This window comes from Rhea americana, unplaced genomic scaffold (genome assembly GCF_003343005.1).
Source record: "Rhea americana isolate MKP2758 unplaced genomic scaffold, rheAme1 scaffold_7, whole genome shotgun sequence".
Classification (NCBI taxonomy): Eukaryota; Metazoa; Chordata; class Aves; order Rheiformes; family Rheidae; genus Rhea; species Rhea americana.
The window spans coordinates 867,945-881,206 of NW_028186867.1; positions in this window are offsets into that span (position 1 = coordinate 867,945).

The following is a 13,262-nucleotide window of genomic DNA, read 5'->3' on the forward strand; positions in this document are numbered from 1 at the left end:
TTGCGAAGGACATTTGAATAAGTTTGTGTAGTGTTAACCAGTTTTAAAGATTTTTTTCTGAGGTGTGGTGTATGTACACTAATGAAAAGAGACATTCCCAATTAGTAATGAAGTTCAGCCAGGACTGTTCATTTTATCAACATTAAAACTGGAGTAAATTTTGACTGTKTTATTAAGGCAGTCTAAAATGCTGTCAATATCTTCTTCTTTATGCCAGTCCTTCCTTCACTCCTCCAAATCTACTCTCCTCACTGCAGTTTTAACATATTCATTTTCTGGTCTTTAACATCAAAAGATAAAGTATCTAGCTAAAAAACAGCGTTATACTGGAGAGAACCTTTGACCCTTTAAGAGAAGAAACAAATAGACTTTCATACAGCCCTTAAAAAAACATAAACATGTACTAGCATGCTGATTTAGCCTGGAATTGCCCTTCTATCTGTTGTTTCAAGGATTGTGCATCTGGCTTGCTTTTCCTCCTCACACTCGCTCTAGACACCTCTGCAGCCTCCTGCAGCGCTGCACGTGCCCGAACGCCGGCGGTGGCGCTCATCCGCCGGGGCWCTTCTCAGCCGAGGTCACCCTCTCGTGGGGCTCTGGACCCTTTAATGTACGTACAGCCCAGGACGCCAAGTAACGTATGTATTTCTTTGTTCCCCCATGTAACTCCAGCRTAGTTTTCAAATCTGCAGCTGGCTTGCATGGTGAATCTACTCGCAAGCTTACAAAGCGGCTACCAAATTAAGCGCTATTACTTACTGGCAAAACTGCTCCTCTCCTGCTTCATCTGTGACTTTGCTGATGTCCCAGGRAACGTAAAGGGTTTGCTTTTTGCCACCACCAAAGTCTCTCTCCATGGCGGAGACAGGAATAAACCACTGGTCCTGCTCTTCCCAGGAGCTACAAGAGCATGAAGCTGCTCTGCTCCTGGCTCCCTTCTGAAGGAAAAGGATGGTGCAAGCTGGAGTGACTTTGTCGGAGCAAACCCGGGGAAGGAAAGGCACATATATGAGAGAGTGGGGGAGAGTGGCAGTGAGTGCTTGGAGGCCAATCACATTTCATCATTTTGCTAGTTAGAAACAAGATACGTTTGAGAGGTCATGTGCCCTGAGTGATTTACAAATGCAAGGGCTGTACGAGAAGCCRCATGAGGTTTCCTTTTCAATAGAAACGGGGGGAGGGAGGTTATTGATATTTGGTCCAACATCCAGGCTTAGAGATTGCCCACTACATACAAGAGAGAATGCAGAAGCACTTAGAAATATATTAAAACAGTTTTAAAAGCCACAGCATTGTTTTTTTTTATTTTTTCAGTTCCTCCAAACAGTTAGCAGAAGGGGTGGGAGTGTAGGGTTTAGTACTTTCTGCAGCACTCTGAAAACCTTTCCAGTGCAGTAAGTGGAGCCTTGGATCCAAAGCCTAATGCTCACATTCGATAAGGAATAATACTCTCTTTCTCTGAACGGGGCCAATTCACTACAGGGATAAGAAGATGACACAAAGTGTGTGGCTGTTTGTGAATCCACATTCCCCTCTCTAGAAAAAAAATGTGGAAAGCAGCAGCAGCCTTCCACTCCATATTGCATTAAGCTGGGATGCTAGCAGGGGAGCCTTACACAGCATAGTGAACAAAAACATATATATTGCTTTATGCATCTCTATCTGGAAGATGCTAACGATATAATGCTTGTATAAAACAGAAGTTCTTTTCCTACAGGAGTGTGTGGTAAACTCTCATTGTGTTTAAAGTCTACCTAAAGGGAATTTTAAATGTAACATGATCAGAGAGGAGTAGAAATCTTCTAGTGTGTGGCCAATAAAAAAGAAAAGAAGGTGAGATGCTAAGCACACAAGAATAGGCTAAAGGCTAAATTTCTTTGGAATTCTTACCTCCAATTATGGATTACACTGAATGACTTAAAGGGATATTGTAAATTCAAATATAGTATTTTAAATGAGTTATAGCTAGAATTAAAGTGCCTTGAACAGTCTATCCCTACACTGGTTTGGCTTCTTTCATCCACTTAATATATTTCACACCTCTCCTCCAGCACAAACTGAATTTTAAGAGACTAGAGATTTTCCTTGAGAAAACAAGTTCAAACTTGGCAGAAAATGCAGAAAACATTTTGCAGAGAAAGGACTCTTTGTCAGAGGAAGATCTCTTAACAAAAAGCTACAGTGGGCTCTGCACCTCTCGGCACTGAAGACCACTCCACAGCATGAAGGACTCCCAGGGGGAGGTGCTGTAACTACCAGTTAGGTAGGGGGTTTAGCTTCAAAAGCACTTACAAGACTTGTGTGAATTACACTGTAACTTAAGCTGATCCTGGAAGACAGGAAGTGAGGGGGCCTGCTAGTCCCACTGCTTGGGTCCACCTAGTAATCWAAGCTCTCTGTTGCATTCCAGCCTGATGCAGGAAAACACCCAGGATGTTTGTGCATGCGTTCCTCCTGGCCATCTCTTGGCATATGCAAAAAGCTGTAAGCCACCGGAAAAAGAGCTCCTCTATTTTGATTTGGCCTCCATTTGTTACTGTGAGTCTATGACCCTTGGCTAGGGCTCATAGGTGCAACCACAGTGCAAATAAGGGTGATGAGAGTGACCAGGCTCTGGACTGGAGCATTGCTGCTGTGCACCAGCTATGTTACAGAGGCACACTGATGATATAACACCAGCACCTGGACTGCTACAAATTACATTGGAGGTAGCTTTTATTCCTATCCCCCAAATTTAGATGTGAACTCATGATGCAAAGTTACCTCCTCCCTCCCTCTATTCCCTCTTCCTAAGCCTAAATAACCTAAGGTAGTTCATAAGATCTTGAACAGCATCATTTTAACCTCATGGCATTTCTATTTCTCTGTCTAGCTGGACTGTGCTTGGTCTTCTTTCTTCCTTACACCTCTAAAACAAAGACACTGCAACCATTTTGTCAGTTTTCATATTAAAATTCCAAACAATTATAAGTGCATTACAGAAAACATTTTAAGTGGCTTTTCAATTATTTATGGCAATATTATACATCCAGACTTGCCTTAGTATAAATAGTATCAAACAGGAAGGGAAAGAGAATGAAGTATTCAAGCCTATTTTTAAGAAATCTGACATACCACAAAGCTCCACACTCACTCTCCAAAATCTATTCATTCCACYTATTGCTGCAGCATAGGATGCAYGGGTACTCCAGCCATGGAGGAGAGMAAATCCTCTCTGGAGCAGCTCTTACAGTCTGTAAGGTCCTTTTACAATTATTACTGGGAATATAACATCTGCTCATTTCACTTAATGAGGGCTCTGATGCGAAGTCTTTCATTTTACTTTAGGGTTAATTTCTRGTTTGAAAATCCTGGCATGGCTGGCACCAATGCAAATGGTCTTTAGCCTCACTAAGGCGCAGATGAATTTGCAGGTGGTCTCTGAGCCCAAGCACGCAGCTTTCTTTCCCAGCGCTGGAGTAGCAGCTCTGGGAAATATTTCAAGCACTGCTATTCAGAGGGACCTCAATAGGCAGGAGAAATGGGCAGAGAGGAACCTCATGAAATTCAACAAAATGAAATGCCAAGTCCTGCACCTGGGCAGGAATGATCCCTTTCACTAGAACAGGCTGGGGGCCGACCRGGTGGAGAGCAACTTCACAAAGAATGACCTGGGGGTCCTGGCAAACACCAAGTTGAATGTGATCTGGCAATGTGCCCTTGTGGCAAAGAGGGTCAGCAATGTCCTGGGCCACAGTAGGCAGAGTGTTGCCAGCAGATTGAGGGAGGTGATGTTTTCCTTCTGATCAACCCTGGTGAGGTCACATCCGGAGTGCTGGGTCCAAGTCTGGGCTYTCCAGCACAAGAGAGACATGGAGTTATCGGAGTGAGTCCAGTGACAGGCCACAAAGATGATAAAGAGACTGAAGTCTCTCTCACGGGATGAAAGGCTGAGAAAGCTGGCACTGTTCAGCCTGAAGCTGTGGGGAGGAATCTGATCAATGTGTATAAATATCTGACTGGAAGATGTAAAGAGGATGGGGCAAGACTCTTCTGAGTGGTGTCCAATGACTGAACAAGAGACAACGGGCACATATTGAAACAGAGGAAATTCCACTTGAACATAAGAAAACACATCTTCAGTGTAAGGGTGGTTGAACACYGTCACAGGCTGCTCAGAGAGTYTGTAGAGYCTCCATCCTTGGAGATATTCAAAACCCAACTGGACAACAGCCCTGAACAGCTTGCTCTAGTTGACCCTGCTTGAGCAGGGTTTGGCCCAGACCCTCTCCCGAGGTGCTCTCCAACCCCAACTATTCTGTCATTCTGCAATACTGTCGTTCTGTAATACTGCAACAGYGGGGAAGGAAACTGTTGCAACGTTCTCTTCTTTGAGACTTATTTTGTAGAAGTGTCAGTCCCAGAAGTACAACGGAAAAACAATTTACACTGATACGGAWAATACTTTATTTTAAAGGCAAGTTTTACACTGTCTCCAGCTGGGACAGTTCTGCCCTTTTCAGGCACAACCACAATCTCCSTGTAACTGTTATGACAGCAGAAGTGGCTTTTTTCCTCTTATTTTTGCTGTCCAGAAATGCAAGTGATCTCTTTCTGATGGTTATGGGAAAGATTTTAACAACTACAAGGAGCAAAAGTTACTCTTAGACTTCTGAAGTACTCCGTTGCTTAGGTATATGACTGAGTTATAGTAATATTCAAAATTCARTCATGGTATTTATTTAAGGAATGTTAAACACAGCTCAGGGAGGTTCGTTTGTATTTGTTACTTGACTTTCAAAAGCAGTTCCATGGAAATTCATGAGACAACTCATATAAACAGAGTTACACAGATATGCAAGCTCTTGTGGAAAGGGATTGGTCTATATACTAATGACTCTTYGTAGACCTCTGGCTTTACAGATCAGCACTCTTTGGTACCTTCTCGTGCAGATGATGTGTTTTCAAATGGGGTGTATGGTGTACAATGGAGTCACATGAACAGACTACACATGTTTACTATTTACATGCCCACTCATCAATCAAATAYAAGCAAACTTAGTTATCTTAAACCATTTAACAATAAAGGGAAGGGAGGGGAATATGAATGGGAAGGGGAAGGGAAAAGAGAAATGGAAAGAGGAAGGGAAAGGGGAAAGATGCAAACAAGCCAGCTTGCCTATTGTAGAGATCCTTTACAAAAATACACATCACAAAACCAGTTCATTCTTTATTTTCCCATTGCAACAGAAAAATATCCCACCCAAAGGCATTTTTAAATGCTCCACCAGCCTTGGCCATGCTCTGACCTGCTCTCCTCACTGCTGGGTTTATGAAGCTAAAAGGCCATGAAGAATCCCTAATAGCAGACTCTCTGTTATAATCCTTCTGGCTATCAAACTCCTACTCAGGTGCCTCTGCTAATTGCAGACCAGCCCATATAATACAGGTAGAAGAATTACTTTGGAAAACAATATTTTCACCCTTTGTGTAGCCTGATCTTACCTTTATCCAACCAGGGAAAGCRGATAGCACTATGCATTTTTCACCATGCATTCATAATCATTCTGCACTTCCAGGCTATTACCTGTGCATGGACAATTCACTACATATTTAGGAGCACACTATATATGTTCTTTTCTTCCCTGCTATTATATTCAATAAAAGCATAAACAGAGAAACCAAAATCAGGCTTCATTATCACCAAAGCTAGAGCACAAGTGAAGGACCACCATCAATGGCAGAAATGTGGTGGGTGCTGGATGGAGATCACTGATCAGTCACAGGCAGTACCAGGTGCAATGATGGTGTCAGCCATCGTGACCTTTCCAATATCAGAGTCCCCCTTAAACTAAGGAGGGCAGAGAGAGAGAGAGAGAGAGAGAGAGGAATTGTAAAAGGACTTTGCGTATTTCATACTTGGAAATATTCAAATATTAAGGGAAGGAGATGATAGAAATGACAATTAATAGATTTATATGGCATGGAAATTTGTCTTTAATTTTAAGAAAATTAATACTTGTGTCTATGCTTCCAGTCTCCAGAAGAATAAAACGAAATTATGTGAAGTACAATTTCCATTATCTTGTCTCTAATCTGTGTTTACATTATATTTTGTGGGAAAGTAAGGTTTGTAAATGAAAAAGAGAAACAAAAGGTGTCATCTACCTGGTATATCAGAATAATTTTATAGATTTTGTGTTATGTAACAAGGTAGAACAACAATATAGAAAGAAAGCTTATCTTTTCTCAGAGATAAAGAAGAAAAGTCAAATCGGTTTTACAGTTTTCCTTTCTTGGACATAAATCAAATGAAAATTGTKTCTAAAGAAATTATTTGCATGCACAGAAAGGATATTCAGAGCATGCTCACAATCTAGAAGGTCATCATGAATTTAATGAGCTTTTCACTCATAGGTAGCCTTCAAAAACGCATTTTAATTGACATAAGGAACTTAAGAAAAGAAGTTTTATTGTGTCTGTATTTTTAAAAGAGGGAAGATGCAATGACTTTTTGATCTTTTTAAATTAGATGGAGTAGAAAAAGTATTTCTGAGACGGCAAATGCTAGAGTCAGTCTGTGATGTTCACCGAGGTGCCAGCGAGGGTACAACCTATAATTTGTAGACTGAATTCATGCCATTTCTGGGGGATAAAAGCAGCAGGGCGTTGTGTAGCTAGGTATTCTTGGACACACRCTGCCTCCTACAGGTMCTCTGAGAACTGTGCTGTTGGTTGACAGGCTCCTTTGGAGGTCACCTTTTCCTCAGGTATTTAGTGACTATAGGCACGTATGCTTACCGAAAAAGTGTCACTGATGCAACAGTAAATCCTAATACAGATTCAGAGGAGTCACTGGCAGCTCTTACCATACTCGTGGCCATGATTCTCAGCTTTTTAACCCAGTCAGTATCGGAAGGGAGAAAACTAGTCACTGCTTTCTGAAYTTTCTTTCAAGTTTGAATTGCAATGCTGGAATTGAGAGACCCCTAACCTGGGCACTGTACAAYGGTAAGAGGTAGTCAGTAACTACAAAAAACTGCAATCCAGGCAGAAGGAAGATAGAAAGAGAAACGAGATGGAAAGAAATACAATGAATTGCTCAAAGTTAAACAACAAACCGCTAGTCAGCATCCTATAGACAGAATTGTATTTTACCATTTTATCGGAAAAATACTTCAAATTTTGATTGCATGCATGATTTGCTTCCAACATCAAAAGATACTTTCAGAAAAGCAAAACAGTCCTGTCTCTTGAAATATTTTCTCTGTTCTTCATTATCTCTGGTAACAGAAACTTAACTCAGAAGAGCAAAGAAGCAAGGTGTAAATAAAAGCATCACTGCTTTTATTATTAACATCGCTTCAGCTCCCCACAAATTTTACATAGAGCTGTAGAGAAGCTGAGCTTTTTTTTTTTCTTTCAGTGAACTACAAGGGTAAAATTATATCAGGTCTCATTAGTGCTTTTTAATCCTTCCTGTATTTTGACACTTGTGAAGAGGAAACAGAACTTGTAATTGACTGTTTTATCATTAAAACCCAACAACTATCATTAAAAGAACTGCACATCAGCCGTAAGTGCGTTGGGCTTGAACTCAACACGGGCACTGCCAGCAAACACACTCGTTGGTAAACACGAGCTGACAGTGAAAACAACGGCCCAAGGTTATCTGTGGCTTTGGGGACAGCCAGCACCACGTTGTATTGCAATGCTGCTGCTGCCCTCCGTGTGCCTGCGTGGGCTGCCCTTCTCAAAGGCTACAGGGTGAGGGAAAGAGCAGCATCAGTTGCATTGCTTTTCCCTTTCCCTCTGAGCAGAGCTGTCTTCCAAGTTGGTATTATCTGAATCTATAAGATGGCTGTGCTGCTGGAGAGGGAGATTTGCATAGCTAAAATCTTTCCCAAGTCCCTTTTCCTGAATCAAAAAGAGAGACTATACAAACACGATGATGTGCCTCTGACTCCCCTGAAATCAATGGAGGGAGAATAAATGTGAACTGTAAGCACAGGACCTGCAGGCATGCAGTCCCACCAGCTCAGTGTCCTGACTCGCAGTGTGCCACCGACCCCACTGTACCCCAAGGACAGCTCTGCCAGCCTGGGCACACTGCACCTCTAGAAACACTAAGCTCAATCTGCTTTTGAAAGACTACTAGAAAATGTAATCATCTTGTGTATTTTGGAAACCAGTGGGCTCTTAGCCAAGCAGTACCTCATCAGATTGGTTTCCTTTATACCTCTGAGAAAGAGTTCACCAAGCTTTCTGCACTGGATGGTAACATGACAGCAATAGGTGAGATTATATTGTAATGTCCATTAACAGATTGCATTTTAGGTACCTTTCTGTACWGCCAGTTATAAATGCGACACTTTCTTCAGAAGTGGTCAGCAGCTATCTGACACTCACTTTCACGCAGCGGTATATTTTGCTGCTCACGTACACAAGGCTTACTTCAAGGGAGGAAAGAGGAGATAAATTCCTAAGCAACAAAATTATTGTTTTAGTAAATGTATCCTTACCGAGGACAGATTTGGCTCCCTTGTGTTCATTTGCAGTAATATTTTGCTCTTCTCTGTAGGTGCATGAGTCAGGCAGCAGGAAGGTGGGCAGAATCTGGCAGGTGGACGGTGACTCCTTTCTCCTCTAGCCTTCCACTTCTCCAAACCAAAGGGATGATGGAGTGATTTCATTTRGAGTGAAATTTCTAAACAAAGTGTTTTTATGGAGCTGTTTTRTCAAGCATCATAAGCTCTTTCAAGCACTTTGTCAGTACATGAAGAAATGATCTCAAAGATGAGAGGAGCAGATCATGTCAGCCTGATCAACAGAAAGTGAAGAGATATAAAAAAGGAGTTAATAAACACATTTCAGCTTCTAATTAATCTATCAAAAGCTCTATTTCCCTTTTGGTCTAAAGTAAAAAAGAAATCAATATTTTTTTTCAAAGAAAAGTTATATGATTGTTGGACTTTTTCCTTTAATGACATTGATTTTTAACCTTTCCTTATGAAAACAGGGGKTTTTTTAGAAACCTTTATGTGAGGAACATTTTTAAAGCAGCTTTTTCTCTTTTTGTAACATCTACAAGTGTGAATTGTAGAGAAATTAGTACTGAAGTGTTGAACAAACCTCAAAACATAGCGCATCTGGCAGTGATAATAATCTAGACAGAGAGTAAAACTGTTTAACCCACAATTTCCCAATCAGTTTCTCTGCTGCTRTACGCAGCTGTCCCTCTTGTAGCACAGGAAAGAATATTAAAAGCACATAGAACATCTTTTATTCTGGATAAATTATACAGGAGTTAAATCTAAAAAAAATAAGCATTCCCTCCCCAAACACACTAATTCTCCAGTTCTGCTGCCCACCAACCAGCTTGGGCGAGAAGAAGCCTTTTGTACAGCTAGTTTGCATTTCTGTTTCCCCTGGACACATAATATTTTCTTTCTGTGAATAAGCAACATGCAGCACCAGCACAGGATATGATTGCTAAATGTTTTGACAGTTTGAAAAAAAGCTAATAACACAGCTTGTTCTCATCCAGTAAGYGTAATGGTTTGCATAAAAATTCAGAGAGAGACTGCTGGAGAACACTGTTTAATTGGACTGTAAGATCTCATCACATCTTAGAAAGAACAGAATCAATAAGACGTGCAGTTGCTTCAAAATGAAAGTTATTTAATAATAGYTGATGAAAATAATTTAAATCATTGCTGTATTAAGGGCCTTGTTACTGCTCTGCATCCTGGGTTGTAAGAAAGACACAGGCCGAACCTTTTATTTTTGGCTCACCTCTGCCAAATCCAGTGATTTTGGGAACCACACTTCGTGTGAAGGGCTGCAAACCTGAGCACTGTACATGAAATATAAAGACTCAAAATAACATAACTCCGCTTTCAAAACTCCACAGTAACAGTCRCTGTCAGCTGTGTAAAGGGAAGGAATCAGGAATCTGTTTCCAAACCAAGCTTGAGCCTGAATGTGAAAGCCAAGACTTCGTATGAAGGATAGACTTTATTAAGCAGACAGCTAATCAATCAGCTACAAGACACTTCGCTCCTCACCAGATCTGGTACTGTTTGTAAAACATGTTGAGAACCTCGAAAGGAACGCGAGGAATGACTGTGGGCGACCACGCGGTAGCGATGAAGTGCCACGGAGACGCCAACAGCAGCCAAGCAGCAGTGGAGAGCAGCCAAGTGGCAATGCTTCTGATTAGCACGGGTGATCTTGGCTCCCCTTTCCTGCTTCTGACTAGCACGGGTGACCTTGGCTCCCCTTTCCTCAGGTCTGAGGCGTCGCAGCAGAGCATCTGTTTCAGACAACTAAGTTACAACCCGTGACCGAGTAAAAAAGCACATACCGAAGGCTAAGCATGTCCCCGGGTAACATGGACTTCAGTGGAAGATAAACATAGTCAGTTCTACAAACGTGTTTAAGTACCTTCCTGAATGGAAAGTTATCAATGATGAGGCTCATTACTGTAATTTKTGTTGAAGTAGCTTACAGGCCAGAGTCCCACTGCATTTGACATAAGGTGAAGTATGCAAGTTTGTCTGCTCTGTGAGTTATACAAATAAAGAGGGAGAAACAACTGCCAAGGAGAAAAAGATGGGACGTAGAGAGGAAGCAGCACTACAGTGGGACAGTGGAAGATGATGAGATATGTGGTGGTCACAGCACATGGAGAATAGGTTTCATTCACCTAACTTCAGATTTTACAAAGTAAATTTATGTATATGAGTTGGTTGTCCAAGAATCCCACATCTGACCCATTTATCTGACTCATCATCTTATGCTAAAGACAAATCACACCTTAACATTCCTCTTTATGCCCAGTTACTACAACGGAGCCCAGAGTGAGTAGCTCAAACACAACCATTCTATATAGCCACTGCCCATAACAAATAATAAAAGGGAAAGAATGGATAATAATAATAGCTCTTGCCTGGCACAGTAGCTTTAGCTGGAGCATGTACATCCACAGTGTCATAGTATAGAAAAAATTTCGGAATTTTAGTTAAGACAGAAACAAACATGCCAAGAGCAGACAGATACATATGCACATCAGTAGCATGAAAAACAGAGCTACTGTTCACTGTGAATGAATTAACTCAAGGAACAGCTATGGAGAAAGACAAAGAGGTGACTTACACCTGTAGATCTTTTTGATTTTTCATTTGTATCATGCAATGTTTCAGGCACAAATGCACACTGAAGCCTCAACTCTTCTGTGTTCATACTATTTGCTTGCAAGTTAGACAGGAGCTTTGGGGAAACTCTGGAGCTTGGTAGCTTGCTCCTGAACTGCCCACAAAGCTGGCCCAAGAGGACCCCTGCTCACGGTGGCTAGGAAGCCCTTAGCTCACATCCTCTGCCGTACTTGTTACAGCGCCCTGCAGCACTGTCACGTGGCTGAAGCCTGGCAGAGTGCTCAGTCAGAGGGGATTTTGCACATTCCTGCAGCTGGACACTTGTCCAGCTGGGAGCTCAGTGAGGAGCCCAACGGGGAGCTGCCATCCTCGCCACGCAGCTCTAAAGCCCTTGGGCTCTGCAGCTGTATGTTGGAGGGGTGTTTGAAGCCAGCTTCCTGCCATGCTGACCCTTCTCCCTGCTCTTAGCTAACCCTGCTCCAGGCTGGGGGTTGGCTTTACTATCGTCTTTGTGATATTTGAGGTGATAGATTTGATCTGGGGTGTGCCATGCTGCTAAGCATGTGCCTACCACCTGACTCTGTACATGTTTGTGGCTGTACTGACATTACTGTGTGTATCTGCAATATGATCAGCATCTGAAAGCGACATTTTTTTATTTTTAAGAAGTCCAGCATACATAACTACTATCCATGTCCCCTCCTTGCTCTCCAGACAAGAAGACCCTTCTGCTTCCTGTCATCAGCTTGGCTGCATAAGGGTGCCTAGTTCCAGCTTGATTGCTGGTATCTTCTAAAAGCACCCAGCATTAGGAGCCACCAAGGCAGAAGAAATGTCAGAGTTTGAAATATCCCTAGAACAAAACTGCCAGGCAACACCTGTCCAGAGCTTTCTTTGTACTCCAGGTCTACCAAGACATTTCTGAAGAAGCCATAAGATTGCTATGAAGAATCAATATGTCTCTAAAGCACACTGCAAATCATGTCACATCTTTTAAAAAAAAGAAAGAAAGAAAAAAAAAAAGCTTATAACATTCAGTATGGCATATTACAAAAAAAGATTTCTGAACGTCAACAAATTTTAAATAATTGCAAACTGCCTGTGTGCAAATGAAATGCTGGTAGGAACAGCTACATTCTATTGTTCTCTAGATGCATTCAGTGTTTTGGATAATCTTTCACAGAGCTGCAGAAGGGGTTTTATATTCATTAGCATGCGCTTGTAAGTTGGAGGCTGTTGATTTACTAAATATCTTGCTTATTAGTGTGGAGATATAGAACAGAAGGCAGTATCTCATGATTGCATTTTAATAAACAACGCTGAATAGTTTATTTTTAGTATGTAGCTGGCAGGAGGTAAGCTACCAGTTTTTCTTTGTGAAATGATTCAGCTGGTGGAATCTGATGCTTCCTTTAAGCTCACCAGGTCCTTTTCTGTCATATTGCCACTAATGCAATTTTACCAATCATTCAGGCCAAGGATCTTGCCCGTAATACATTGGTGGATTAAATACATCTCAAAAATCTCAATAGATAGCGGCATCTGTTACTGACTCAGACAAGGATCAGCTTTAAAGTCATTGCACACATCTGTCTCAAGCCTAACCACAGTGAGGCTCACCATCCTCGGACATCTCTAGTGAATAGTGCTCTCTCATTTGGATATTTTGAGCATATAGAAAAAAAAGGGGGTTGTTATTTACAAGAAAATTAACTGAAATTCAGTTTGAGGAAATCCAGAAAATACTGAAGTGATAAGCAGAATGCTCCCCCTTATTAACTCTGGTAATAGTTAGTTAATGCTCTTCTTCATCAGCATAAACATCAAATTAACAGCTGTGCTTTTACTTTGTCTCTCTTCTTTCTTCTAACAATAAATCCTGCCTCTGACAAGAGGTTACGTATTTCCCCAGACTCCCCATACCAGAGATGTATACTACATACATATGTTATTCTACTGCCGTTTAATGGCCCTGCTGGACTTTAGCATGTTCAGGATTTTGCCCTAGGATGTGTACATCTGTGCATGTGGCAGAAGGAGTAGGAAAAGGATAATTTTTCATTCTTGACAGAATGAGGGATTCGAGCACTGCTGTTAGAACCGCTGAATCTCCTTACAAAGTGAAAT